The sequence below is a fragment of the Pinus tabuliformis genome, chromosome 8 (assembly GCF_031772625.1).
Source record: "Pinus tabuliformis cultivar Carrire ecotype Pingquan chromosome 8, CPIR1, whole genome shotgun sequence".
In the NCBI taxonomy this organism is placed as follows: domain Eukaryota; kingdom Viridiplantae; phylum Streptophyta; class Pinopsida; order Pinales; family Pinaceae; genus Pinus; species Pinus tabuliformis.
The window spans coordinates 1,086,389,105-1,086,395,332 of NC_142294.1; the positions used below are offsets into that span (position 1 = coordinate 1,086,389,105).

The following is a 6,228-nucleotide window of genomic DNA, read 5'->3' on the forward strand; positions in this document are numbered from 1 at the left end:
GCCTAGCTGGAGAATGTGGGTGAATTCCCTATTTTAGAGAGCTTGTTTCAGCGCTTGTGTCCATTGATTTTAGGCTATTGGATGAGGATTTTACTGTGGCTGCCTTCTTGATCAGGTTTGGGCATTTGACTTTGTCGCTGTAGAGATCAGAATTCTCTGGTAGGTGCCAAGATCCAATAGGGTTTTGATGTTGGTGCCAAGATCTGGATGGTACCTGTATGTGCTGCTGAAATCTAATAGATATACATTGGTATTTTGAAATATTTGTTGTGTAGAACCATACAAGTGACTAGATCTGAAAAATTATTGAAGCATTACCTTCTTTGGGCTCAGTGGATCGATAGAAGTACTTGAAATTGGTGCGCCCCCAAATCAGAAGATCGAAATATGCCGAAGGGAACATTGGAGGTATCGCTGGTCAGCGCCCAGGGGCTGGAGAACACTAATTTTCTCTGTCAAATGGACCCTTACTGCCTCATAAAATGCAAAACGCAGCAACAAAAGAGTAGCGTAGCATCCAATGCAGGCAGGAATCCTGAGTGGAACGAGAAACTCATGTTTAATGTATTAGAAGGGGTTTCTGATCTTGTCGTCAGAATAATGGACAAGGATACTTTCTCCGCCGATGACTTTGTTGGAGAAGCAAGTATTCCATTCGATGGAGTATTTGAGGCAGGGAGCCTACCCCCTATTGCCTACAACGTGGTTCTGGTTGATTATACTTACAGTGGGCAGATCAAAGTAGGCCTCAACTTCATTCCCAAGATAGAAGAAGAGCTTGGCGGCCCTTGCGACAAAGAGGAGGATGATCTGGGTGGCTGGAAAGAAGGATACCTGTAACTAATCCCAAAATTTTGATGGAAACTTCTTCAAGATTTGCTAGAACATTTATTTGTTAATTGGATTGGTTATATTTACTGTAAAGGATTTCAATCAGGTTCCTTGAATTAGCATGTTGATATTTGTACAAACTTGGAAGAGTATTGGAATTATCGTGAAATGTCTTTCTGAGAACAGCGAGCGCAGCAGTTTGGAGAAGACCTTTGAGGCCAAGCTCGCGGCCGTTGGGCAGCTGCAGCACAAGAATCTGGTGTCATTCAAGGGCTGGTGCTTTGAAGAACAAGAACTTCTTTTGGTTAACATGAAAGTTATTTTTTATTTCTTGGAATTATGGATAAAATTATTATGCCTTATTGAGCCTAGCTAACTCAATTTAGGTAAAGTTATTTTGTTAGAATTCGCGACTCTAATGAATGACAGGTTAAGCATGGAGTTCCAAGAAGTTATTTGACAAAGATGCCCAAGATGTGAACAATGAACAGATGAGGTAAAGCAGCAGCGACAACATTTATGATGGACAACAAAATAAATGTTTGTTTGAGTTAGTGTGGTTTGTGGATTAAACTCCTTAACATGTTATAAGCAAGTCCAGTTGTTGTAATGGTCATTGTATGTACCCAGAAACTCCAAAATGTTGAATGAAATGTAAAAGGTATTTGAAAGTTCATGGTGATCTTAAAACAACTTTGTAATGGATTGCCTATGTGGCTGGTTGGTGGTGAGCCAGAAACCATCCATAGAGCCTTAGTGGCTACAGAATTTGCCTGAAGGTGGCACATTTAAGTTCCGAATTTGCCCGGTGGTGGTAGATCGGACTTGCCTGGAGGTGGCACATTTAAGTTCCGTATTTTCCCGGTGGTGGCAGATCGGACTTGCCCGGTGGTGGCAGAGCCTTAGTGGCTACAGGATTTGCCTAGTGGTGGCATATTTCCTGAGTGGCTAACGTGTACACGGGAGCTTTGTGCTCATAGGAGTAGGTGGACTGCAGTAACACCTGGCTCACGGTCTCAGATATTGGTGTGTCTGAGCATAAGAGGGTTGGTGCACCTTTCTATCTAACAGTTGCGTCGAAAGGCGCAATCAACACAACTATTTGTGATTGTTATTTGGACATGAATATTTGGCTTAGAAAGGCACTGATCTCTCTTTTTTTTTGAAAGTTCTGCACATGCAATTCGCCCGATGGTGGTGGATTTGTAGGTACATATATGCAGTGATAATGGTCGACAGAATCATGTATGAAAAAGGACTAGCGTTGTAGTGGTTGGTACCCATACATTCCGGTGGATGGTTGCTCTTTATATGGACGTCGACATATTCTTTGTTATGTTTGACCACAACTAGACTTTGTGAATCACTAGCATGACAAGTAGTCATTAAGGGGGGGAGTTAGAAATAATTCCTACTTGTCTATGGTTGTAATTCCCTATTTGAGGAGTTTGTTCCTACATAATAGGAATTAGCTAGAATATAGTTTCTCCTAGTTTAGTGTGTGGTTGAGAGAATCTCTCGACCACACTACTGTACGTCTAAGATAGAATTCATATCTTGAGATTATTGCTTGTATAAATATGTGTGTAAATTTCCTCATTAATAATAGAATATATTGTTGTGTGCTATTTTATCTCCGTATGCCAATTGAAACCAAATCCTTCTTGTAGTTGTTCACCCCAGAGCCAGATCCATGGTCCAGGGGGGTGTTCCCTCAAGGATTCAGACTTAGATTCAATTGGGGTCTTTCTCAAGTTTACGAGAGTATGAGATTTCTTTGTAGGTAGTTTATCAACCCCTTTTGGAAATCACCCTTCACCAAAAGTCTCTACTAAGACTCCCAATTCTATTTCCAGCTTGTACACCACATTTCAAGTACCCCCATGCATCAACTCTAAGGAATTATACTAAATAAAACTCAACTGAATATTTATTCAACTTATTATTGAACTCTTCACACTATGCTTATCCTCACATACTCATTCTCTCTCTGGTGTGTGATATTTATCTCAAGAGTTATTATCCCAAATGCCTCGTATCCTCTCTATCTCTATCTCAATGTCTTTATGTCTCTCCTTGTGTGTCATCCTTGTCAGCTCCTCTTTTCTTTCCCCATCATGGAATCAAGATCTCAAATTAGTTTGATAGTTCATTGTCTTCCCATAATTTACATCTCTAACCATCCAATGATGTGGTGTCCTACCATGCTTTCCCATCACTCTCCACTCACCCAATACTATGGATCTATCATCCCTCTCCATTAGTCTATCCAATAAAAAAATTTCATGTTTTTATATTTACAAAATATTTCCAGCTAGCTATGATCCCTCCTATTGGCATCACATAGTTATCAATCATGTTTACAAAGCAACGATCATCAAAATTGATTGTTACATACCCCACCCCCTTAAAGTAACACCATCCCTAGTGTTATTATGCCCAAAACACAAGATTTCAATGCGAGCTTTATATACACGGCTCTTGTTACATCTATAATCACATTCACATTTTCCTACCCAATAACTTAATGGGTATAACACTTCATTAAATAAACCATTTTCTTAGTGACTCTTTAAATCTCATAGTGCTTCCATTACACCTAGTCTAGATTTAGTGACTTGCTTTTCAAAGTGTTGTTTTCCTCCCATGTCTATTGTTGCTTTCCATCATGCTCAATGCTCCTTCAACGAACAATCTCAACTCATTTGTTCCTAGGACACACCCAATGTACCTCTAATTCTAATCAGTCATGCTCATGACTCTTTTAAATCGATTCATTTTTTCAAATCTTGGCATCCCCTTCACTACTTCCTAGCCCCTTGGGCTATTTGGTTCCTGTTTCTGTGCAGTCACTCACCTTCCAAGTTTAGGTACCCCCTCCCCTTGACAAGGTTTCTTCACATCAAAAGAGTTCTATAACCAAGGAATTTCCTTGCCTCAACATAGTCATATCCATCATGGCATGCTTCATCGAAATCAACAATCGATATTAGGTTCGAGTGTCACTACAATGTCTTTGTCTATTGCTACGTACTCTGCTATCTTCATGTTGTCATTTTTTTAACTTTTCAACCAACTTCATTCACCTAAGTCGGGCTATCTAATGTCCTTACTAAATATTAGGTACACATATTTATGAGACTCATCATAAAGAAAATTCATAACAATTAAAGAATACATCTACTAACATATTTATGAGTGAGGTTAGTCTTGCAATGTGATTCATTTTAGATAATAAAATCATATTAGTCCAGAATTTTAACTTGCTACAAATACAAATTTTAAATTAAACTAAATCATGAATTCAATTAGAAATTCATTAAATGAATTAGCCGACACTTATCTCTAACTTTCTCTTTTCTTCTTTGATAACACATATTGAGTGGTTCACCATCCCAGGCTAGCACCTAACATTGCTCACATAGCTCTATGCAATTCCCATTTTTCCTTTGACTCACACACACTGAATTGGTTTCCAAACCTAGAAATCACCCAATAGTGTATATTGTACACATGATTTTCAACTTTTTCCTTGATTCGCCCACACTGGATCAGTGGCCAAACCTGACAATCACCTATTGGTATATATGTTCCACACAAACATCAACTTTGTCTTTGATTCACACATGCTATATCGATTGCCAAACCCATCAAGCATCCAATAGTTTAGATTCTCCATGCATCCAGTGGTTTAATCAGTTTCCAAACCTAACAAGCACCTAGTGGTGTATAAGGTCAAATATTGGCATCCCCTTCACTACTTCCCTATCCCTTGGGTGATCTGGTTCCTCTTTTTGTGCAGTTACTCACCTTCCAAGTTTAGTCACCCCCTTTCCCTAGCAAGGTTTCCTCACATCAAAAGTGTTCCATAACCTAGTCATTTCCTTGCCTCAACATGCTCACATTCATCATGGCATGCTTCATGGAAATCAATAGTAGATACTGTGTTACAGTGTCACCACAATGGCCCTTTCTGCTACTATGTACTTTTTTATCTTCAAGCTATCATTGTTTGAAGTCTTAGTAAGCTTCATTCACCTAATCTAGCTAGTCTAATATCCTTCCTACATGATAGAGACATAGATTCATGAGACTCATTATAAAGAAAATACATAAGAACTTAAATCATACCTCTACCAACATATTTATTCACGAGGTTAGTCCTACAATCTGATTCACTTCAGATCATAAAATCATATTATTCCACAATTTTAACTCGCTACAAATACAATTTTTAAACTAAACTAAATCATGAATTCAATTAGAAATTCATTAAATGAAATAGTTGACACATACCTCTGAATTTCTCTTTTCTTATTTGATCCCAAGTACCAAGTCCCCCCCACTTTCTTCCCTACGAGTGTGGGAAATACCAATCCCAATAGTCTTTTATCGATAGGAATATATTTACCATCACAACTCCCATTGCAACTTTATTATCATCACAACTCCCATTGCAACTCTATTATCATTACAACTCCGAAATAAAAAAATATCATATTGGGCCTAGGTAACCCCAAATCCTAGGTGGTCTACCTATCCCAATATCAACCCAGGAAAACCACAATTTAGGTGGTATACTTGTACGTATTGTAAATGATAGCATATGTGCCTCATCCTTTAACGAGGGATCCAATTTGTAGTTAATATACCTACTGACATAACCTTCATCATTTCTTGTTCATGGACATGACATAAGCATAACTATCATAATCTCACAATAACAAAATCATTAATTTAGAAATAATTCCCCCCTTCTCAATGGATTCCTCACTGAAATATGAATCTCATAGGATAACTCTTCTATGTTATCCCAATCCTACCATTCATACATCCATCAAATTCATGAGTATAATCAATCATTCTTCTGTTGGATTGTGTTATATTCTTTCCATGACAAGCCGACGTAGTTAACCGGGGGTTAGAGGGGGGGCAGAGCCCCCCCTTCATTGCACTGATTATGTAGTGGGGGGAGGTCACATGGGGTTTGAGGTGTACCTGTAACCCCACTTTATGGGGTTCAGGGCAGCGCCCCGGAAAATTTTGGTTTTGGACCCTATGTTAGGTTGGGCAGACCCACCTATGGTTTTGTGCATGATTTTCGCACATGTTTTTTGGACGTGATGGTTTTCGGTGCATGGTATTGGATGCAATTCTTTTTTTTCCATGGTATTGGATGCTTCAGCATGTATAAATATGTATTGTAACATTGAAAGGAAAATAATGAAAAATCAAGTTGGTAGTCCTGGTTTTGGGATCCAGGGGAAAATCTCTGTTTATATGTGTTTTATGTGTTATGCTCTCGCATTTTTTATTTTCTATGTTTTAGAATTCTTATGCAGGTAATTTCTGTACAGGGTTAAAACCTACATCTTCCACAAGAATGATCACTAACAA

The 6,228-nt window shown here is 38.6% G+C and overlaps 1 pseudogene; it reads left to right on the top strand.

Annotated features, from left to right (window-relative positions):
* The first annotated feature begins 387 nt into the window (after positions 1-387).
* On the top strand, positions 388-991 carry LOC149239129 (elicitor-responsive protein 3 pseudogene; annotated as a pseudogene).
* Positions 992-6,228: the final 5,237 nt, after the last annotated feature.